The sequence below is a fragment of the Crocodylus siamensis genome, chromosome 11, assembly GCF_052110815.1.
Source record: "Crocodylus siamensis isolate JL-2025a chromosome 11, ASM5211081v1, whole genome shotgun sequence".
In the NCBI taxonomy this organism is placed as follows: Eukaryota; Metazoa; Chordata; order Crocodylia; family Crocodylidae; genus Crocodylus; species Crocodylus siamensis.
The window spans coordinates 22,857,337-22,881,461 of NC_143405.1; the positions used below are offsets into that span (position 1 = coordinate 22,857,337).

General features: G+C 45.2%; 1 protein-coding gene across 6 annotated transcripts in view; it reads right to left on the reverse strand.

The window, feature by feature from the left end:
• The window catches only part of HEMK1 (HemK methyltransferase 1, mitochondrial release factors N(5)-glutamine), a 156,480-nt gene that overhangs the window by 39,846 nt on the left and 92,509 nt on the right, over positions 1 to 24,125 (reverse strand). For 2 of the 6 annotated variants that reach the window (XR_016438467.1, XR_016438471.1), the window contains exon 15: positions 21,274 to 21,386. The exons of the other annotated variants lie outside the window; for them this stretch is intronic. The gene's annotated coding sequence lies outside the window, so the exon portion shown is untranslated. Of the gene's footprint in view, positions 1 to 21,273; positions 21,387 to 24,125 lie in introns of those variants that run through there. 6 annotated transcript variants of the gene reach the window in all.

Genomic DNA, 24,125 nt, shown 5'->3' on the forward strand with positions numbered 1-24,125 from the left:
ATACCCTGTTTCTAGTACTTTTCCTCTAAAGCATTTACTACTTACCACTGTCAGGGACAAGTTATTAGGCTAGATGGACATTTGGTCTAACTCAGTACAATAATTCTTATATTGTTATATTCTTACACAGTAACTTCCTACCCAGTATCCCAGCTGGTGTACAAATCTTTGGAAAGGACCTTTTCCTTTTCATCAAAACTCATTATAGGTCTGTCTCAGGCTCTCCTTGCCCTTTCAGGCACAAACACAATATCCAGCTTTATCCTGTCTTTATGCTGCCACCACCCACTGAGTGTCTGATGTCTTACGCAGAATCTGTAACATAACCTTTGCCTTAGAAAGAATACTCCTGTGCCCCATATCTTAGGCCTGTTCTTACTAAATTCTTTGTTCCAGATACCAAAGAATTTATTGATCTAGCTTTAATTCCTTCTCCAATCATTTATTTTAAAAGTCTTCTTCCTTGCTGCTCTGTATTTAAGGTAAAACTTTCAACAAGCCTCTTCTTGGTGTGAAATCATCCCATGCTTCACATTTCTTTTCCTGCTATTTCTGCTCTTTCATACGCCATTTTGTTCTTATTTACAATTTTCCTGCATTATCTGTCTTCTCAGCTATTATAAAACAGTCACCTCAGGCAATCTGCTTTCTAGATCAAGTTTGATTCTTCACAGACTTTAGACTCACAAAATATCAGAAAGGGTGTGGACTGGAAGTCTGTCATGTCTGTGCAATCAGAGTACTGGGTCAGCCTAAAAAAGGAGCTAGGCTATCCAGGATCCTACAGACGTGCAGGGAGCCTGCCCCCACACGCTGGAAATCCAGTGCATTGGATCAGACTCAATTAATGCAATAGCACAGTCAGTAGCAGTCAGGACTGGAACCCAGCCATTTGACTCAAAGGTCCCAACCAAATCCCAGATTCAGATTTGATACAAGTGGACACATCTTCTCTTAATTTACTGGAGTTTGTTGTCATTCACTCACAACTAGTCTGAATCTGACCTAAGTATCTTGGTATGAAATAATATTATTAGCTTTTATGTCATCAAACATCAGCAACATGTCCATGACTGGCTCTCTAGCACCTTCAGGTGCAGTCACTGTCTGTTATAAGAGGACTGCATCTCAGGGGGGCAGTCCCGTTGGACTCATCCTTTGTGCAAGGCTCCTTCTGTATTCAAGTCTCCTTTTCTTTGTGGAACAGCTGGCCAGTTGGGCTTTCAATCTGCTTGAGAAAACTGGTACTAATGTTACTCTACTGAACTCATTGGACTTACACATTGATCTTTTCCCACAAAATTCAGTTATTCCCACAAAATTCAGTTATATGCCAAGCCAGCTAACAACACCCAATCCTAGTCCTATAAGGGAGGTGCTTGTCCACTTTGCAAATTACTACCTGGTTCTGCTTGGCGCAGTGAGGGTTAAATATGAGCTAGGAAGAGAGAGAGAGAGAGATTTAGTGCTGCTCATCTTTTCCATTCAAGCCCATCCTAGCGGCAGAAAATGTTGGTTTCTAGATGCTTAGTGTCTCAGCAACTTCCAGGAACAGTGAGCTAAACTCAGCTGCTCTTCCCAGCACCAGCTGAGGGGGCGGCAAGGGATGGAGCTCGGCCCTGTTCTTGGAAGGCAAGGGAAAATAAAGCTTTGGCAGTATTCTCTGAGCTCTTCTCCAAGCCCTCTTCAGCAGTTGTACAACTCCCTGGAGTAAAGCTGCACTAAGGCTTTTTTATGAAACATTCAAGAGCATTGTAAGAGGCTCACAGGCAGTTCACAAGCAGAAAGAGGCTAAATTCATCAAATGAATAAATGATTAGCTCAGCTCAGCAAGCACTCATTCTCCCTGCACACCTCCCCTGAGGATACTGTTCAGTTAGTGTGTGACCTACTGTACATTTTAGTATTTTTCCTAAAATAAACACAGAATGCTCCAGAATCAGCCAGCACACAGCTGCCTACTTTGTCTCTCTACAATACAAATTACAAGGTCTACTGGGCTATCTGGACAAGTTCCAGCAGTGCAGCCCATGGATGGCGTTTACAACCACTTCGCTGCTATTCTTTTGTGGAAATGAATGTCTTTTAGCAAAAGATTGAAATAATCTGGGTGACGAGTTGTGCCACCTTTCACCTCTGACATGGTGGTTCAAATCCAGCCTTGGTCAGGTGTGCCTGAAAGTTTTTTCTGTATGTCAGTGACTGGCCTATGTGAACTGAGTTGATGGATCTCAATACTAGGGCTGTGCAAAATGGCACTGTTTCATTTTGCCTTGAGTTTCGACGGTTTGACGGAACAGTGTTTCGTCTTGAATTTCATTTCAAGTCAAAACAGCTATTCCATTCCGTTCTGTCGAAACAGAAAGGCTGTTTCAACACTATTTCAAGTTTTCCTGGGGATGGGAAGTCAGACCAGCTGGGCTGCTTTCCAGTCCCCCATGCTAAATCATGCTGGCCCCCCGCGATCACAAAGTGCAGATCACTCTGATCACAAGATGTCTGTAAAGTTCGCTGTACTGCCAAGTCTCAGTCTCTCATGTTTACCAGACAAAAGGAGGTTTTTTTTATTTTTAACAGGCATCAGCCCCACACTATTGTGAAAAAAGGAAGAAAGTAACATAGGCAGAACTAACTTCAGCAGAGAAAGCAATGCAAGTTGGCTAGATCATGTGATCTAGCACGGAGGACCAGGAAGCAGCCCAGCTGGGCGGCCTCCCTCCCCCTACTGGATCTTGTGCTGGTGATGGAAAGTCAATCCAGCTGGACTGACTTCCCATCCCCAGCCTAGGGTCAAAACATTTCAACTTTCGAAAGAGTTCAACCAGCCTCGTTTTGTTTCGAGGCTATTTCAAGGGCCTTTGTTTTCTTTTGATTTTCCTATTTTGACCTCGAAATGGAACGGCCAGCAAAATTTCACACAACCCTACTCAATACAGTCCTTAGCAAGTCTGTTGCCCTTGTGGGGAGTGTCAGCAGCAGGGCAAATGAAGGAATAAGCCATGGACCATTTCGGATCTATAGCAAGGCTGTGTGAAATGGAAGCGTTCCGTTTTGACCAGCTTTTGGACATTTCGACAAAACAGTGTTTCATTTTGACTTTTGTTTTGAGTCAAAATGGCTAAACTTTTCTGCCGTTTCAACCCTGTTTCACTGACAGGATATAATGGGGAAGGTCAAAACAGGCTATAACTTTGTCATTTCTGTCCATATTTAGGTGAAACTTGCAGATACAGTAGCCCCTTCTGAGGGCATGATTTGTGCCAGGTTTCAAGGAGATAGGTGCAGGGGGTTTGGAGAAACTGCACTCCAAAATCTGGAGAGAAAAACTTTTGTCATGTGTATGTGTTAAGCCACAGCAGGGTGAAAGCTGCAGGCCTGTTAGCCCCTGATGAGGCCACAAAGCCTGCCATGTTTCAAGGAGATGGGTGCAGGGGCTTGGGGAAAACTGCACTTCAAGCTGCAGACAAGCAAAACTTGTGACATGGGTGACACTGTGTGCGTTAAGGTGCAGCAGGGTGAAAGCTGCAGGCCTGCTAGCCCCTGCTGTGGCCACAAAGTCTGCCAGCTGTGAAGGAAATTGGTGCAGGGGGGTTCTGGAGCCCTGCACCCCTAGCTGCTCACAGGTTTTCCCCGAAGGTGCCCTGGTGAACAATTGTTCACTGAACCCTAGATGTACGCTTCTGACGTAGCGGTAAGCTGCTACCAAATCCCCTCTCAGCCGTCTCTTTTTCAGGCTGAAGAGTCCCAGGTCCCTCAGCCTTTCCTTGTATGGCTTGCCATGCAAGCCTCTGATCATATGGGTAGCCCTTCTCTGGACTCTCTCAAGCTTTACCACATCCTTGTTAAGGTGCGGAGCCCAGAACTGGACACAGTACTCCAGCTGCGGTCTCACCAATACCAAGTAGAGCCGAGTAGAGCAGGAGAATCACCTCTTTGCAATGGTTTTGCTGGAGCTGCATCAATTGATGCATGCCAGCGTATTGTTGGCCCTGCTGGCTACAGCATCACATTGCCGGCTCATGTTCATACTCTGGTCAATTATTACCCCCAGGTTTGTGGTGGCAAGTGATGGGGGAGCTTCAGTCCTGCTGCCTGATGAGAGGCAGCAGTTGCACAAGCACCCATGTCATGAGTTTTGCCTGTCAGCAGCTAGAGGTACAGGGCTCCGGAACCCCCCTGCACCGAACTCCTTGACAGCTGTCAGGCTTAGTGGCCGCAGCAGGGCCTAGCAGCCAGGCCTGCAGTAATTTCCCCTCCCCCATGCCCCAAGATAGACACAAGCATCCATGACATGAGTGTTGCCTGTCAGCAGCCAGAGGTGCAGGGCCCCAGAACCCAAAACCCCTACACCAATCTCCTTGACAGCTGGCAGGCTTTGTGGCCACAGCAGCGGCTACCAGGCCTGCAGCTTTCACCCCACTGCACCTTAACACACATGCAGTGTCATCCATGTCACGAGTTTTGCTTGTCTGTAGCTTCAAGTGCAGTTTTCCCCAAACCCCTGCACCTATCCCCTTGAAACGTGGCAGGCTTTGCAGCCTCAGCAGGGGCTAGCAGGCCTGCAGTTTTGACCTTGCTGTGGCTTAACACGTACACATGACACAAGTTTTTCTCTCAAGACTTTGAGATACAGTTTCTCCAAACCCCCTCCACCTATCTCCTTGAATCCTGGCACACATGATACCATCAGAAGGGGCTACTGTTCCTGCAAGTTTCATCCAAACCTGGCCAAAAATGACAAAGTTATAGGCTGTTTCAACTTTCCCCATTATTGCCTACGGGTGAAACGTCGAAACAGCGTCGAAACGGCAAAATGTTTCGACTTGCCTCATTTTGTTTTGAAGCTGTTTTGACCATATCTGTTTCATTTCGATATTGCTGTTTCGACCTCGAAACAGGTCGAAACAGCGTCGAAACAAAACTGGTGGTGAAATTTTGCACAGCCCTAAACTACAGGTGCTCAGTCCAGGTCAGAGCCAAAGCATGTTGCCACAGGGGCACTTCAAGGGAAGTTTACACTGCTGTTCCCTCTGATGTTACAGTAACTATTCAGTAGATAAATGAGAAGTTTTCAGTCTCTGAGTCTATCAGTCTGTCACCTATAACAACTGCTACATGGACTTAAAATGTTTCCCCCTTAGCAGAAGGAGAGCAGAGTGCAGCTCACTTTGGTCACAAGACGTCTGTAAAGTTCACTGTACTGCCAAGTCTCAGTTTCTCATGTTTACCAGACAAGAGGAGTTTTTTATTATTTTTAACAGGCATCAGCCCCACACTATTGCGAAAAAAGGAAGAAAGTAACATAAGCAGGACTAACTTCAGCAGAGAAAGCAATGCAAGCTGGCATAAACCAACAAACTGGTTTTCAAGTAGATGAGCATTTTCCATTACACAATTAAAATTTTTCAGATGGTGTCTAAGAACTGTGAAATAATAAGTGTCTTGCTCTTTCTCAGAGCATTCTGTTCCTCTTTGATGTGAGTCATTATTCGTCACTGCTGTCAAAGCTGGAATCAAAAAATGAAAAGGCTAGAATGAAATGCCTTTTTTCTTTTTTCACTGTCACTTGGGCAGCTCAGATCCCATCATTTGACCAGATCCTAACCCAGTAGAAATTAATAGGTCTGATTTACCCTAGATGAGAATCTGGCCCATTAGCCTATTTACACAGATACAGGCCCAAGCAACAGCACTGAAATCTAGACAAAGACCAAATGTCTGATAGCCCAACAGCTAGAGTTTTTGTTTGGATTAATTTCTATATTTAGTGTACAGTACTGTAACTGAAGCAACACAAATAAACCCATAAATAGACTAGTTTCTCAGTACTTAATCACAGACCTATTCCTGGAATTACAGAAGGCTGAAATTAAAAGCATGGAATTCATGGTAATCAAGCTCCTGGAAGGACAAAGAAACTGCCATCAGTTTAATTTGCAAACATACGTTCTGGTTAGCTAAATGTGCAGCTGTTAGAGTCAAATGAGCTCCACTACAGTCCAAAGGTCAGGAATTGCATGAAATATCTGTGAGCTTCCAGGAGAGAAAGCTCAGGAGGTTGTAGTTAATACACAAGGAATTACTGAACATGGCTTAATTCCAAGAGGACAAACTGTACTTGGCAACTTTACAAATGGTTTGAAGAATAATGATCCCTTATGCTTAGAAGTCATGATAACTTGGTTATACATTCCCCTGCAAGTTTATTAGAATACTTACCTGGATGGGCTGTATTGTAAACTGGCATGTACAGTATGTCTTTTTAGTATTATGGCATGTTATTTTGTGCATTTATAGTCACTGCCTAGGCTCTACCATATGAAAGCTTCAGAAAGATCTCCTGAATTCACAGAATACAATACAGCTTCAAAAAGGTACACTGGTCTTCGTCTAAACCACTGTTATGTATCTGTTGCTATCACATTTTTGGAGCCCAGTGATGACTGTAGTTCAGTACTGGATGAAGAGATACTTATAAACACGTTTAAAACATTTTTTTCTCCTGAGGCTGGCATGATAACTCCACTATAATATCCACATAATTTATTTCGTGTACAGCACCAACCACATTGCTAGCACTTAAATAACAGATTGGAAAATGAGAAGTGTATTAAGTAAGAATCTTATGTGAAATATTGTCAGGAAGGCTTGAGAAGAAAATATTGTCCGTAGCTATGAAGTACCTTACGAGCCTTTGTGATGGAAAAGCATCCCATAAAGCAGAAAACATTTGGCTTAGACATCAGTATGACATCCCATGGAGAACAGGTTTCTCTAAAATTAAATGTGGGACTGTTCACAGATGGGCATCTGTGGTCTTCTATTCTGATCATCCTAGATTTGGATATACCTCCATAGCGAGAGTCTGTAGGGAGGCTGTTAGGGAGTCTAAGAAGCAGACAGAACTCGGGCTAGCAACAGGGATCAAGGACAGCAAAAACTTCTTTAAATACATAGGGAGCAAAAAGAAAGCACCAGGCAATGTGGGGCCTCTGCAGGACACGCTTGGAAATCTGGTGGTCACACCAGACGACAAAGCTAACCTCTTTAACAATTTCTTTGCCTCTATTTTTCTGAGCAGGGACCAGGACTTCTCCCCTACCGGGATACTGGACAGACTCAGGAGTGACTCCACCAGGCCTAGGGTCAGGGAGGACTGAGTTAGGGAACTTCTGGAGGGGCTGGACGTGTTCAAAGCAGCAGGTCCAGACGCTTGCCACCCTAGGGTGCTGAGGGAACTGGCAGGGGTCATCACGGAGCTCCTGGCATGGCTTTACAGAAGACTGGAAGAATACCAATGTGGTCCCCATTTTCAAAAAAAGGAGGAGGGAGGACCCAGGCAACTATAGGCCTGTCAGTTTTTTTTACTTCAGTCCTGGGGAAGCTCTTTGAAAAAATTATCCCGGAGCACATCTGGGAGGGACCAGCAGGGGGAAGGATGCTCAAGGGCAGGTCCTGTCAGACCAATCTGATAGCCTTCTTTGATCAGGTAACAAAATCATTGGACGCAGGTGTCACAGTGGATGTGTTCTTTCTGGACTTCAGGAAGGCTTTTGACACTGTCTCCCACCCCATTCTCATTAAAAAGCTAGGTGACTGTGGCACTGATGCCTACGCAGTCAGATAGGTCACAAATTGGCTATGGGACTGCACTCAGAGAGTGGTGGTCGATGGGTCATATTCGACTTGGAGGGATGTGGGCAGAGGAGTCCCCCAGGGCTTGGCCCTTGGGCCTGTACTGTTCAATTTCTTTAGCAGCGACTTGGACGAGGGGGTGAATAGCACCCTGTTCAAATTTGCTGACGAGACCAAGATTTGGGGCGAGGTGGGCATGCTAGAAGGGAGGGACAGGGACAGGACCTGGACCTGGACAGGTTACAGAAGTGAGCGAATGTGAATAGGATGGGATTCAATACTGACAAGTGCAGGGTACTGCACTTGGGCAGGAAGAACAAACAGCATACCTACAGGCTGGGGAACTCTCTTCTTGAAAGCACAGAGGCAGAAAGAGATCTTGGAGACATTATCGATTCTAAAATGAACATAGGCCACCAATGTGAGGATGTGGTCAATAGGGCTAACCACACCTTGTCATGTATCCGCAGACGCATCACGAGCAGGTCCAAGTAGGTGATCCTCCCCCTCTATGTGGCACTGGTCAGGCCGCAGCTGGAGTACTGCATTCAGTTCTGGATGCCACACTTCAAGAGGGATGTGGACAACATGGAGAGGGTCCAGAGGAGGGCCACACGCATGGCCAGGGGGCAGCAGGGCAGGCCCTACGAGGAGAGGCTACGGGACCTGAACCTGTTCAGGCTCCACAAGAGAAGGCTGAGGGGGATCTAGTGGCCTTCTATAAACTTACCAGGGGGAATCAGGGGATTGGGTGAGACCCTGTTCCCCTGAGCACCTCCCACAGTAACAAGGAACAAGGGCCACAAGTTGATTGAGAGTAGGTTCAGACTAGATATGAGGAGGCACTACTTCACAGTCAAGGCGGCCAGGATCTGGAACCAGATACCAAGGGAAGTAATGCTGGCTCCTACCTTAGGGGTCTTTAAAAGGAGGCTTGATTACTACCTAGATGGGGTCATTTGAGCTTAAACTTAGTAGGGGTCATAAGAGCCCTGTATTCATTCCTGCCCAGGGCAGGGGGTCGGAGTAGATGATTTGCTCAGGTCCCCTCCAACCCTACTTCTATGAAACTATGAAACTATGGATACAAAAAAGAGATCAGTATTTTACAAAGATAAGCAGCAGCCAAGTTGCTCAGTTTTCTCCAGTAACAGCTCATCACTAGATTGGTATTTGATGGAAGTATTAGGTAGAAATTCAGGTCTAGTTCCTGAGGCTACTGGTCAGATAAGAACTCCTGTTTCAAAAGAAGCACTTCTATATTTCTGTTTCTTGTATTTTGATAAATCAAAACCTTTCTCCCTGCAAACAAGAGTAAATATTCTCCTTAGAAATGCTTTCTCTAAACAGTCATCACATTAATTTTGTTTACCACTCTTAGGTGCTCTTTCCATCTTGCAAATAGGTGTAAACAGTACTGAGGAACTATAATAATAATTACAAGCAGGGCCCTCAGAGACCTTTATGTGTTATTAACCTTCATTTATACATAGGGAAAGTGAAGCACAGATATCTTAAGGAGACTGAACAAATCAATGGACCGGGTAGATGAGGCTTTCTTCAAACAGCTAGTGGAAGTTTCCTGATCACAGGCCCTGGCTCTCATGGGGGGCTTCAATCACCCTGACATCTGCTGCTCACAAACGGATGAATTGGTGGGGAATGTAGTAGTGCAGGGGTGGGAAAAATGGTGGATCTGGCTGGCAGCTGAACTCCATTTCCCAGCAGTCCCTGCCTGTATTGCTGCTGCTGGTTTCCATGGAGACCCCAGAAGCAGCAGGGCCAAGACAGTGGGCAGGGTTTTTACGGAGACTGGACCCAGCAACTCTGGCAGGGTGTACAGCTGGGTAGGAAGCTGCTCTGGAGCTCATCCTGGGAGCTTTTGGCAGTGACAGCACTGTCTGGAAAATGGAGTCCACCCCAGACCAGGTCTGGCCCATGGGCCGGCCCCTGTGCATGGCAATTTGGGCAGCAGCAACGATGAGATGACTCCCAGACTACTGCACCAGGCAGCATAGTTCGGGGAGGAGGTGAGCAGCCAACTCTGGCAAAGAACAGGTTAGGGGCTATTTAGAAAAGCTGGACATCTTCAAGTCCATGGGGCCTAACGGAATGCACCCGAGGGAGTTGGACGATGTAACAGCAGAGCCACTGGCCATCATATCTGTAAACTCATGGCGATCAGGAAGGGTGCCAGGCTTTTGGAGAAGGGCAAATGTATAGTGCCCATATTTAAGAAAGAGAAAAGGAGGATCCGAGGAACTACAGAGCAGTCAGCCTCACCTCAGTCACTGGAAAAAAATCATGAAGCAGGTCCTCAGGGAATCCATCTCAAAGCACTTGGAGGAGAAGAAGGTGATTAGGAAGAGTCCGCATGGATTCACCAAGGGCAAGTCACGCCTGACCAACCTGACTGCTTTCTATAATTAAATGACTGGCTCTGTGGATGCAGAGACCAGTGGATGTGGTATATCTTGACTTTAGCAAGGCCTTTGTTATGGTCCCCCACAAGTTTTTTGCAGGCAAGCTAAGGAAGTATGGGTTGGATGAATGGACTGTAAGATGGATAGAAAACTGGCTGAATCATCAGGTTCAGAGGGTAGGAGTCAATGGCTTGATGTCTAGTTGGCAGCAGTATCAAGTAGACTGCCCCAGGGTTTGGTCCTGGGGCGAGTTTTGTTCAGTCTTCATCAACAACCTGGCAGATGAGATGTAGTGCATCCTTAGCAAGTTTGCAGATGACACCAAGCTGGGGGGAGTAGTAGATACACTAGAGGGTAGGACTAGGATTCAGAGAGACTGAAGAAAGGATTGGAGGACTGGATGAAAAGAAATTCCATGAGGCTCAATAAGAACAAGTGCAAAGTCTTGCACTGAGGACAGAATAATCCCACACACCGGTACAGGCTGGGACTGACTGGCTGGGCAGCAGCTCTGCTGAAAAGGACCTGTGTGTTACAGTGGACAATAAGCTGAATATGAGCCCTTGTTACCAAGAAGGTTAACTGCATACTGAGCTGCATTGGTAGGAGTTTTGTCAGCAGATCAAGGGAAGTGGTTATTCCTCTCTGTTCAGTGCTGGTGAGGCCACATCTGGAGTACTATGTCCAGTTTTGAGCCCTCAACTACACAAAGGATGTGGACAAACTGGAGAGAGTTGAGCAGAGGGCAAAAAAATGGTTAGGGAGCTGGGACACATGACTTACGAGGAGAGACTGAGCGAACTGGGCTTATTTAATCTGGAGAAGAGAAAGCTGAGGGGAGATTTAACAGCAGCCTTCAACTACCTGCAGGGCGGTTCCAAAGAGGATGGAGCTGGACTGTTCTCAGTGGTGGCAGATGACAGAACAAGGAGCAGTAGTTTCAGGTTGCAGCAAGGAAAGTTTCGGTTAGATTTTAGGAAAAACATCCTCACTAGGAGGGTAGTAAAGCACTGGAACAGGTTACCCAGAGAGGTGGTGAAATCTCCATCCTTGTGGGTTTTTAAGACCAAGTTAAACAAAGCCTTGGCTGGGATGATGTAGCTGGGGATGGTCCTGCTTTGAGCAGGGGGTTGAACTAGAGTACCTCCTGAGGTCCCGGCCAACCCTAATTTTCTGTGATTAAATGGTTGCTATTTCTGTTTGTTTTGTGAGTTCTGATGGCTCTTCATTGCATTGTGCATACAGCTCCTTGTCCTTGCTTTCAAGCCCCTCCATCAGACAATCCATGTCCCTTTCTACGTTCTCCTCTCTGTCCATATCAGTCTCAGTACCCCTTTCTTTTTCTTTTCCTACAGACAACTGCCCCAAATATGCCCTCACTAACCTATTCAGGAAACCAGCTCCCTCACCTCATTGAAATTCCTTCTGAAACACCTTTCATGTGATTTCATGTAAGGGGCAGAGGAAAAGGAAAGGCAAGATTATATTATTTTTTCAATTTAAATTTTGGGGGGAAATTAAGGGAACAACTAAGGTGACTGTATAAACCCATGGCATTCTTAGCTTGTAAGCCTTTTTTCTGGCAGACACCACTTTTCCATAGATTTTTATGCCAAAAGCAACCAAGAAGATCAGTCTAACCTAATACTGGCCACAAAGTTCCAGCTAGCAATTCCTACACTGAGTCCAACAAGCTGTGGTTGTGCTAAACCTTTTTAGACCCAAGGCACCCCTTCTTAGACTCCAGGCACCCCTTTGGCCAGGCTCTGGTTTCAGGTGGCACATGCTGCTGCCACATGCTCCACCCCACTTCTTTAGGTGCTTTTTTTTTTTTGACACCAGGATCTCCCTGTGTCAAAAAAATACTGCCATGCTGCAAATTAGCACCCTTCAAAGGATCTTGCGGCACCCAGGTTTCCCCACACCCTGGTTGAGAATCACTGTGTTGGAGTATGTACTTGAGAAAGATACCCAAAACTGATTTACAGGTGTTAAGGAAGAATGTCAGCTGTATCCCTTGGTAAGCTGATGCTATGTCTAACTGTCCAGACTCTAAAGTATTTAGATCTTTTTTCCAGTTTGCATTTTTCTAACTTCAGCTTCTAGCTACTAGGTGCCATAGGAGCTCTGTCAGCTAAATTAAATACATATCTTCTCCTCTATATGTTTGTGGGCTTTTAATCATGTTTGTGTACAGTACCTAGCACAACTGTAGCCGCTGGGTGCTACCATAAAACCAGCATACAATTAAGCTTATTATTTTAATTATTAATAATAATAATGAGTTGTTTCTCTTTCCCAGCACTTTAACCAGTTATAATCACCACTTGTTAATTCATGTTAAATTTAGGCTGTAAGCTCTCAGGTCAGTAACACTCATTTTGTGGCTTTTGTGAGACACTAAGCATGTTTTTGGCAGTCAGATGATGCTCAGACTATTCCCTTTCATATTTTCATGAATGCTTTTGTTTAAAATTCCAAATATGTTGTAATAAATGCAGGGACAACTTTTCTGGGGATCTAGCCCAAGAAAATGAAAGACTGAAGCACCCATATTCGAGTTACAAACACAGACATCAAACCCTTGAGGCACCTGAACTTCATGCATACCGGATGGGAACATGGGAGTTTTACTCTCGCATGTGTCCAGAAGTATCTGAGAATAGGCCTGAGCAGCATGGTGCCTAGCCCACACCCAAGCCTGACTAGGATCCAGACGCTCGCGTTTCTTTGCTAAAGTTCCTTGAGGTGCTCAATAAAGGAGTTGTTTTCAGATCGTGTCTACCACACACTGACAGTACCGTGCTCCTCATGAAATGCAATGCCAGCTGCCACTTTCTTTTGAATGTGGCTGAAGGATGCATTGCTCTCTTCAGGAGAAGGGCGAATGAAGTGCATCTTAAGTGGCTGTTTTGGAGTCCCCTGTGAGGAGTCTAGTACTTCCCATGCACCGTACATGGAACCTGAACATCTCATTGCAGGATCCAGGGCATATCTGGCCCCTTACCTCTCACAATTATTGGCTAACTGAACTGATTGGGTGGGGATTCCCCACCACACCCTGACTTATGGAGGGCTTGTCTTATGAAGATAATTTCCTCTCGGAGCAGCTTTTAATTCTCAATACTTCAGAGCAGGTCTCTTGTGGATATTGTGGCAAAAGATCCACAACTTTTTGCTGGGAAGTTATCATCTAGACTGTAGCATGGCATAGGCACGCGTCAGGGTCTTTCTTTAACTTGTGCTTAACAAACTATATTCTGAGGCCCTTGCCCCAAGGCATGGCATACGGAGAACAGGTGTTCTTATCCCACCTCAGAAGCTAAGCAGTCAGAGGACCTGGTGAGTTCTTGGATAGGAGATCTCTCGGAAACCCTGGATGCTTTAGGTGCGGGCAAAACAGCTTGTGAATATTACATTAGAGACACTGAATGACTAGAAAGACTTAATTTATCCCCCACTGTTGCTGCTGAGCTAATGGATAGGAAAGCAAATCTGTAATGATTACAAAATGTAAAAAGCGAAAGAAGTCTTTCTTTTTTACTTATATATCCTTTAGCCTTTGCATCAGTGGTCCGTAAATTACAGTCAAAATTTTCAAAAATAGGTTTAAATTAAATTAAATGGCAAAATGCAGGAGTAAAAAGGGAAAGGGGATAGAGGTAGAAAAGCTGGTGCAGTGGGCCCTGTTGATGTTGATGTGGTTAGTACTAGAGGAGTGCGAAGTGGGACCTATTCAATTTGGATTTGGCCCGAATCAGGGACAATGATTCGATTAATTGATTTGGATCACTGCCCCGATTAGATTCAGTTGAATCTGAATCTGAGGATTCACTACTGATTTGGAAAATCAGCAATTCGGACATGGACACAGCTTTAAAAGTTTTTCTACATACCTTGAGGTAGCAGGCATGGCTTGTGATCACTGCAATGCTGGAGCGCATGGAGCATCCCACAGGCGTGGGGGGAGGCCCTTCATGTGCTCAGCAGCAAAACCAGAAGTACTTTCATTGGGGAGGATGTGAGGGAGTTCCCCCAGGCCCACCTGGCTCGGCAATCAGAAGCAGGGGACCCTGGGTACCCCTTCAGACCCAGGAGGCACCAGTCACCAAGCCGGGGAAGCATGGAGGGGGGGAACCCCTGCACACAACCTGGTGGACCCGGAAGTGGGCCGGAAGTGCTTCTGCTTCACTTCCGGGTCTGCTGGAGAGCACGCTGGGGAGCCCCCCGTGCTTCTGTGGATGCGCCCCAGCATCACAGCATTCATGAGCCCCTGCTACCTAGAGGCATTTAAAAAAAACATTTAAAGCTGTGTCTATGTCCGAATCTCCAAATCTTTCCAAATCTCTCTGAACTGATTCAGAGGATTCTGATTCGATTCGGAGAGATTAAAGGGTCCTCCGGTTCCATTCAGATTCAGAGATTTGGCTGCCAAACTGGGCTGGATATCCGCCAAATCAAATCAGGGACTGAAGCTTCGCACAGCCCTAGTTAGTACCTTCTTCCCTCCCCCTCCCCCACCACAACAAAGATGGAGAAACTTACAAAAAGTTGCTTAAGAGACTTATTTAAGATTAAGTCCCTTAAGCAACTTCTAGACCTGATGTTTTGAAGCTCATAAAATGCTGTACTCTAAGAGCCCTCCCAGATCATGGAATCTGAAGAGCCAGCTGACTGGACAGCCCCTTCTCCTTTCTTTCACCCTTGCTCCCCTGCACTGTCAGTCAACAGAAGGTGACCTCTGTAACTTGGTGAAAAAGGCACTCTTTCCAGTCTTTTCTGTATTCTGGGGCTATGCATGGTGGCCCCCAGTCTGTGGTGTTTGTACTGTGTTGCAGGCTGCCTCAAAGGTTTGCCGAGCACTTGGGTTTAGCTGTGCAGCTTGAAGGCGCTGTCTCCGGCTGTTCTTTGAATGTGTTGCTCAGCCCCGTTTTTGTGTGGTCTCAGCATGGTCTCGGTGAATTCTTGCTCTTGCCTCATCATGTGGGATCTTGGTTGACATTTATGGTGTTGATAAGCCTTAAATTAGCCCCCTGCATCCTGATTTTGGTGGTTAAATAAATGGGGTGATTTTAAAATGCTAAGCGCTCAGTCAGTCTGAGTGACCTTACTGGGGGTTGCTATGTGCTCAGCACTTTTTAAATTATCCCCCTTATATAGGACTAAATTTTTCCACAGCACCTAAGTGGTTTAGGAGCTAACTCCCATTTAAGCCCTCCTAAGTCACATGATCTTTTGAGATTGAATTAGGATTTGGGAGTTAACTTCAGGGCCGTCTCTTTGAAAGCTTTGACTAACTCCACAAGTGATTCTCAACAGTAGATTGTAGTCTACTATGTTCAGGGTGTTACTCAACTTCCTTAGAAAGTTCTGAAAGTTTTTCCTACTCTGTGGCCTGAGTGAGGACAGCTGTATAAAAACCAGCTCTACAGATCTGTACATTCCCTGTCCCCACATGCAGTTTTTATGAACCACCACCTGGTGAGGCCTTGGGAGGAAAAAGCACACTGAACAGTGCTGGTGTTTAGATGGTGGCAAGTGGGTGGAGTTCAAGCCTTGATGAAATTACTCACCTAAAAGGAGTTTTGTTTCCATGTATCCTGAGAAACTCCCAGCAGCTCTCTAGGTGCACTGGGCTAAATCCTGTTGACTCAGCTCACTACTAAATGTGTTCAGCAAAAATGGGCATAGAAAGAGCGTGAGCTGCTGCCAAGCTCCCTTATATATATATATATAAAATGGGTGCTTCATTGTTTACCTTATGCAACAATCATAAAGTGCCTCAGTCTGTGAAGATTCCTTAATTATATTGTGGAACTTTTCCCTTCTTTAATTAATCATGAATCTTGGAAAGAGTTACATATAATAGAAAAGGCAAGAGCCCATATTTAGCTCCAGGTCATTCTGTTTTAACACAGTGCACTTACTTTAGATGGCTCCAAAGAGCAGGAGTTTTGTTATCAGTTTGAGGCTCCACATTTTAAAAAGGATATGGAGAAGTTAGAGAAGGTCCAAAAGCAGGCAACAACAATGATAAAGGGTTTGAAAGGCAAGTCATACAAGGAGAGGTTGAAGGAAATAGGCACATTCGCCTTAGGGAAAAAGTGCTTAAGAAGAGACATGACAGCAGTCTTCAAATACATAAAGTGTTGCCATAAAGAAGAGGTAACACTTTTTTTTCCTTGCTGTAGAGAGTGTGATGCAGACCAATGGCTTGAAGCTGTAGCAAAGTAGATTTAGATTTAGTATCAGGAAAAGCTTCTTCAGTGTTAGAACAGAGAGGCAATGGTATAGACTGTGGAGGGAGGTTGTGGAAACTCCATCATGGAGGTGTTCAAGAAGAGGCTGGAATTGGTCTGGGATATTCTGGGAGTAGGTATGCTTATGTTTTACAATGAGTATTTCTTATGCTTCTGGGTTTTGCTGGTAACCACATGGGGCTGGGATATTTTTCCCTTCCTGCTGCTATGTGTGTCGGGGAGGTAGAAGGTGAATGCTTTCACCTTCCAGAAAAAGCATTAGGGATTGACTGCAGCCAAGCCTGGGGATTTTGACTGGGCTATGCCAGTGCTCCTGCCTAAACATTGGCAAAGGCAAACCCCAGAAATTCCTGGCTAAAGGGTCTTGTCCTTCTGTTCAGGGTTAGACCAATGGCCCTCTTCCTTAGATCTCTCAAGCATTTCTTAACAACTTTTGCAGCAGCAAAACGTTGGATGCCATGGTCCTTCTGCTCTACCCATGGTAAGTTAACATGCTATTACTTAGGGTTGGGACAGGGCTGACTGAGTTGTTTTGTTAAGAGGTTAGACAACGGATTTGTACAGGGTGGTTTGAACAAGGATGATCCTGCCTCAGGCAGGTGGTTAGACAAGTTAAACTCCATCAGTTCCTTCCAGCCCTACTTTTCTATGATTCTGTGATTTGGGCTCTAGAACACCCCAAGCTTATTAGTCTGGAACTAGCCACCCACTCCCCCCACATGCCTCCTGCCCCACTCAGAGTTGTACCCAGCATTGTAATGGTGTAGCTAGGATGGGGGAAAAGGGGCAACTGCTCTGGGTACTGACTTGGAAGCATGTGGGGAGGGGAGAAAAGGCTGCCACGGGCAGCCACACAGTCATAATTGCAATGCCAACAGTATGGTAGCAACTGGAAGGTGTCACTGTCCTTGTGCCCCAGGCACCCAGCCACATAACTAGACTGTTGCAGAATCCTCTCCAGTAGAATCTGGGCAAGTTAATTTTCCCACCTTGACCTCCACCCAGAACCCATTCAGAGAGGGTGTAGAAATCCAGTTCTGGTTCTTCTAACAGGAGAGGCTCTTCTAGCTTGAAATATTTGAATGAATCAGACGGTTGGAAGGAAATCTCAAAGGTCATCTGGTTCAACCCCTTGCACATATGCAGGAATGAGATTCCTAAACCAACCCTGTCAAATGCTTATCTGACCTCCACTTGAGACTCTCCAGTGAAGGAGATTCTGCAGCTTCCCAGGGCAGTCTGTGCTGCTGCCTTAGTTATCAGGGCTGTGTGAAACGGCACCGTTCCGTTTCCACTTGCATTTCGAGGGAACAGAATTTTGTTCTGAATTTCATTTTGATTCAAAACCGCTGTTCTGTTTTGTCAAAACAGTTTCGCTGTTTCAACGTTTTGTCCATAGGCTATAATGGGGAAGCTCAAAACAGCCTATAACGTTGTCATTGCTAGCCTGATTTGGATGAAACTTGCAGGAATGATAGCCCGTTCGGAGGGCATGATGCCTGCCAAGTTTCAAGGAGATAGGTGCAGGGGCATTGGGGAAACTGCACCTCAAACTCTTGAAAGCAAAACTCATGTCACATGTACATGGTAAGCCACAGCGGGGTCAAAACTGCAGGCATGCTAGCCCCTGCTGAGGCCACAAAGCCTGACAAGTATCAAGCAGATAGGTGCAGGAGTTTTGGGGACACTGCACCTCAAGCTGCAGGCGAGCAAAACTCGTGACACAGGTGACACTATGTGTGTTAAGGCACGGCAGGGTGAAAGCTGCAGGCCTGCTAGCCGCTGCTGAGGCCACGAAGCCTGCCAGCTGTCAAAGAGATTGGAGCAGGGGTTTTGGGTTCTGGGGCCCTGCACCTCTGGCTGCTGACAGGCAAAACTCATGACATGGGTGCTTGTGCAACTGTGTCCATCTTGGGGCACAGGGGTTGAAAACTGCAGGCCTGCTAGGCCCTGCTGTGGCCACAAAGCCTGCCAGCTGTCGAGGAGATAGGTGCAGGGGGAGTCTGGGTTCGGGGGCCCTGCACCCCTAGCTGCTGACAGGCAAAACTAGAACACGCCGCTCAGCGACTGACACCAAGGCAGAGCGCGGGGCAGTTCAAACAGTGCTGCCTTCTGTGCAGTTTTTCCATCCCTCCCCCAGAGCACTGGGATTGGAAGGGACCTCAGGAAAGGATGACAGTCATTGGCCAGCTACACAGCCAATCAGAGCACCCCCTCTGCCTCTCTTTACTTTAGTTTCTGTTTCCATTCAGAGAAGCCCAGCTTGAGCTTTGAAAATCAAAATGTTTCGAAAATTTGGAAGTGTTTTGACTTGCTTAGTTTTGTTTCAAGGCTGTTTCAAAGCTGTGTTTCAGTTTGATTTCACTGGTTCAAGCTCGAAATGAGTCAAAACAGCATCGAAACAAAACTGTTGGTGTAATTTCGCTCAGCCCTATTAGTTATGCTAGAGGGAAGGAGAGTTTATCTAAATAAATTGCAGTGAAGTAGATTTAATACAAATATGTTTGAAAATGTAATTTCATAGATTTCATAGACATCAGGGCTGGAAGGGACCTCGGGAGATCATCGAGTCCAGCCCCCTGCCCAAAGGGCAGGAAGTCAGCTGGGGTCATAGGATCCCAGCAAGATAAGCATCCAATTTACTCTTGAAGGTGTTCAGTGTAGGTGCTTGAACCACCTCCGCTGGCAGACTGTTCCAGACCTTGGGGGCTCGGACAGTAAAGAAATTCTTCCTTATGTCCAGCCTGAAACGGTCTTGCAGGAGTTTGTGACCGTTCGACCTCGTCATCCCTTGGGGCGCTCTGGTGAACAAACGTTCCCCCAGATCCTGGTGGTCACCCCAATAAACTTATAGGTGGCCATCACATCACCCCTGAGCCTACGCTTTTCCAGGCTAAAGAGTCCCATGGCTCTCAGCCTATCATCGTAAGATCTGTTTTCCTGACCTCTGATCATGCGCGTGGCTCTCCTCTGGACTCTCTCAAGCTTCTCCACATCCTTTTTGAATTGTGGAGCCCAAAACTGGACGCAGTACTCCAGCTGCGGCCTCACCAAGGCCGAGTACAAGGGGAGAATGACGTCTCGGGATTTGCTCGAGAAGCATCTATGGATGCAAGCCAGCGTTTTGGTCGCTTTATTAGCCGCAGCATCGCATTGGAGGCTCATGTTCATCTTGTGGTCAATGATGACCCCCAAGTCTTTTTCTTCTGTAGTGCTAACCAACGTAGCACTGCTGAGCCTATAAGGATGCTGCAGGTTTTTCCTCCCAAGGTGGAGAACCTTGCATTTTTCGGTGTTAAACACCATGAGGTTCTCGTCTGCCCATTTGCTGAGCTTTTCCAGGTCAGCCTGGATCGCCCGCCTATCTTCTGGCATGGATGCTTTGCCCCAAAGTTTGGTGTCATCGGCAAACTTGGCCAGTCCACTCCTGACTCCAATGTCCACATCATTAATGAAGATGTCGAACAGTATGGGTCCAAGGACAGAGCCTTGAGGGACCCCACTGGTAACAGGGCACCACGATGAGTGACTACCATCAATTACAACCCTCTGTGTCCGACCACGGAGCCAGTTTCCCAGCCAGCAGATCGTGGTGGAGCCAAGGCCACAACTGGCCAGTTTGGCCAAGAGGTGATCATGGGATACCAGATCAAAAGCTTTTTTGAAGTCAAGATATATGACATCAATCTCTTCTCCCTCGTCCAGGTGATAGGTAATTAGGAACAGAGGATTGGAAAAGACCTTCTGGATTTATCTAGTCCCATGCCCTTCAATCACAGGCAGCACATTATATTATCTCTTTCATGAGCTCGTAAAGTTCCAACTTAAAATCAGTTAGGTCATTTGGCTCTACTGCTCCCTTTGTAAAGCTGTTCCAGAACTTGACTGTTCTCAAGTCAGTCTTTCCTCTAATTTCCAGTTTAGATTTATTCATAGCCAGTTTATATCAATTATTTCTTGTGCCACCATTATTCTTTCACACAAATTGCTCTTTTTCCCTGTCTGAAAAAAAGATATAGAGAACCACTAGTGCTTTTAAGAGTGATAAATCTAGAGTTGCTTCTCCAAGCATGTAGGCCCTTGAAGAGTTATATAGTACCTGAAGGAAAACACTGTGAAAGGTTTAGCAGCACAAGGCTAGGAAGGCAGCATTGTTCATAAATGATGAAAGCACAAAAGAATGAATTATACCAAATAATATCATACCAAAAAAATGAGACAACTGTTATCCCACTTTACCATGTACTGTGTACAAACCACTTTTTTTTCAGATGAGCTAGTTTTGAAATGCTTGAGAGTATTTTTGTAAGTTATATTGGCCCATTTATTTTATTCCTCTGTGTATATACCTAGGGAGTCTTCATTGTACACTGCCAATTGTACAACCACTCAGTGGCAGAAAAAAAGAATAATTTTAGAAACCCCCAGAAATGCCATTTGTGTATTTGTGGCAGTAAAGCTATGAGACTCCATCAGGAGAACTGGCAGAATTTGTAATTGCATTGCTACTTGGCATGGACATTATCTTGAAAACATGGAAAAATTCTTTGCAAGGAATCTGGTGGCACAAGTGGTCAACTTAATATAATAAGCTCAAGGAAGCTGAATATAAGTACCCAGTCCTCTTAGTTCAGTTTAATTATCTTGAGTCTCAGTGGCAAAAACTGAAATTGTCGTAAAGCAAATAAATGAAGGACTGAATGAACCATACAGCACCGCTCACCTGCAGTTCACCAGCACAAATCTACTCTAAATTTCTGGTGAAAATGTATTTACCATCTATTGACTACCCAGTGATCGTGGCAGAAATTGATCTGAGCCCTAAAGAACAGTCCAAGTGAAAATTTCCCTTTGTGCCAGATGACAGTATATGGTAGGTTCTTAAACAAAATTAACAGCCCTATTGGCTTACTATTTCTTCAGATGAAACCAGTGTGGGAAAAAAAAAAACCTACCAGTTTCCACCAAGGCATCCATTTCCTTGTGCAGAGAAGCAGCATTACAAAAATTCATCAGCTTTAGCCCACAGTTGTGAGCAGAATAAGTAGGGTAGTAGAAAACTGGAGACCTATAGAACCGGAGAACAAAAACCACTTGGTTTCTTGGGCAAGGGACAGAAGTTACACATAAACTGATTTAAGTGATCAGAAACTGGTTTAAACCTGTAACAGAACAGAAGCACATAAACGAGTTTCAAAATGGCTGACACCGGTTTAAGATAAACTTGGTTGAATGCAGCATCAGACTTAACTGATTTGAGTCAAACCAATTCATGAAACTTCTGTCCTGGTTCAAGTTAAATCACAGTCCTCCAGGATTTGCAGCCCTGGGCTAGACTGGGCTGTCTGCTCCAGAGAGCAGGGCTGGCCCTTCCCCTCTGCTCCCTAGCTGGAGCAGTGAGGGCTGGCTGACAATGCCCCCCACCCAAACAAGCCCCAGCTAATATCTAGGGCCAGGGAGGAGGTTAAACACCCCTTCCCCTGCTCAAACTTACTGCTAGGTGCAACTATGGACTACAAATCCCAGAGGCACCAGAAAGCAGGAAGGAGAACTGATGAACAACCCTGCAGAGTCCTGCTGTTGTAATTCTGGACTGCAAATCCAGAGACCTTGGAGGCAGCAGGAAGAGGAAGTGAACATGCAGCCAGAGAGCCATAATCTAGTGCCCCCCAGTACCTGGTCTTAGCCATTGTAGGCATGTTGACTACATTTCCTGAATCAAAGATAAATGTCTGTTCACTTCTGTTTCAATTTAATCTGTGCAGTTTAGACTAACCTGCAAAGACTGAATTGATTCAGCCTCTGGCTTTTTGACTGTCTGTACCTAACCTTAGAGAACCCTGAAGGTCAGGTTCATCTAAGCAGGGTGGCATATGGGAGCTTGAACTTTTGTTAACTGAGATGTACTTACTTTATGGGGAGGGTCAAAGGCCTTCAGTCTCATGTTTGGCTAGCATTGAACTTTGACTAAAATAAAAATTAAAAAACTGGGGTGAAGGGAGGCAGAAAAGCCCAGAAGTCCACGTTCTAACCCTTGCAAATATTTACTTTCATGGAGATTTTGCTTCTTACAACATTTCCAGAAGATCTAGTTTTCAGTCATTGCTGTAAACTGATCCTGCATGTGTCTGTCATGGGACCCATGCAATCATTGCTATTAAAAGCTCCATTTGAATGCAAGAGTAAAAGAGTGATTCTCAACTGGGGTTCCATGAAATCCTTTTACAGGTTCCACAGGATTCAAACACTTACCTATGATTTACAAAATAAACCCAGAGATTTCAAATAGAAATCCATAGTATCATAGTGACCTGCTGTGGTCTTGCTAAGGTCTTTGCAAGAAGAATTGCTCTAGTATTTTTCCTATAGTCAAAAAATCAGCAAAAGCTAAGTGCTGGGATTTTCCAAGAGGAGACTTGAGTCTAAAAAGATTGAGAACCATTCCCTCTGACTCTCTTATCAAGTCAAAAAGAACACAGTGGAGATCTCATTGTAACAACTGAAAGTCTGAACGAGGTAGTGAAGTATACATTACATATATAAATGTACATATTTAAATGATCTATTCAATCATAGCTAGCTCATGTATGGTGTCTTGCACACTGTAAAAGCTACAATATAATAAATAATAATGAGGATTTAAATTAGGTCATTTTTCAATTTAAAAAAAGGATTTTCAACCAATCTGAAAATGTTCAATTTTTCACTCAAAAACAATTTTATTTTTTAGGAAATTTAAAAATATATATATTTCCTGTGAAAAGAAATACATTTTACAATGGGTTTTACTAAGGAAATTCTTTTGCTTATATCTGTTGAAATAGATATTTTTATACTATTTTAGGAGTGAGATTTTCCAAAAGCGAGCAGACATCACCGGTATTAAAATAAAGCCAGTGCTAAACACAATCAAAATTTCCACTTTATGACAAGCAAAAAAAAACCTATTTTTTTTTTAAAGTATGATTCCGAGAGACATAAGCAGGAGGTTAAGAGCAGTGTTTGGCAGCACTCATTGACCAAACAAACAAGGGTTTTTATAATGATGCACTTTAACTGGACTCCCCATATCTCTGACCCCAAAATGAGTTAGAATGTATATTCACTAGCTCCTTATTAACTTCAATGTCCCAACTAGAAGCAGGATCAGATATTAAAAAACATTGTGCCATCTGGACAACCTACAGGAAGAAACAATTGCTGATACTGAAATGATTTTTAAAAAAGATTATTTGCTGCCTTTGAAAATATAACACGGGGAATCTAAGTGATTTTTCCGCACAGTCTGAAGTTGAGCCCTTACGGGTCGTTTTCTTCCTTGTGGTGTTCTCAGAGGCTAGGGACAGTCATTCAAAAAGCCAGAGCTTGAATTGATTCAATCTTTGCAGGTTAGTCTAACTTGCCTAGATTGAACCAGTTTGCAACTAAACAGACATTCCCTCAGGCCAGGTGCCAGGGGGTGCTAGAGCATGCTCTTCCCTCCAGGGAGCTGTGTGGCCAGGCCTGGCAGTAGCCTGAAGTGAACTGGCCAGGGAGGGATTTAATTCCCCCCTCCCTGTCCTACAGACTCAAGCCAGGGTCTGCTGGGCACTCCCCTTTCACTGCTGCAGCAACAGGGACATGGCCAAACACCAGCCAAAATGGCCCTAAGGCAGAGGGTGTATGCCTGCCCTGACTCCTGCCACCACCACTGGTCACTCCCTGCATGGGGTGAGCCACAGGATGGGCCCCCTCCTGTCCCCCCACATATGGGGCTGTGCCTGCTGGGCTCTGGCCATGCTGCACCCTGCCTCTGGAGTGATGAGGG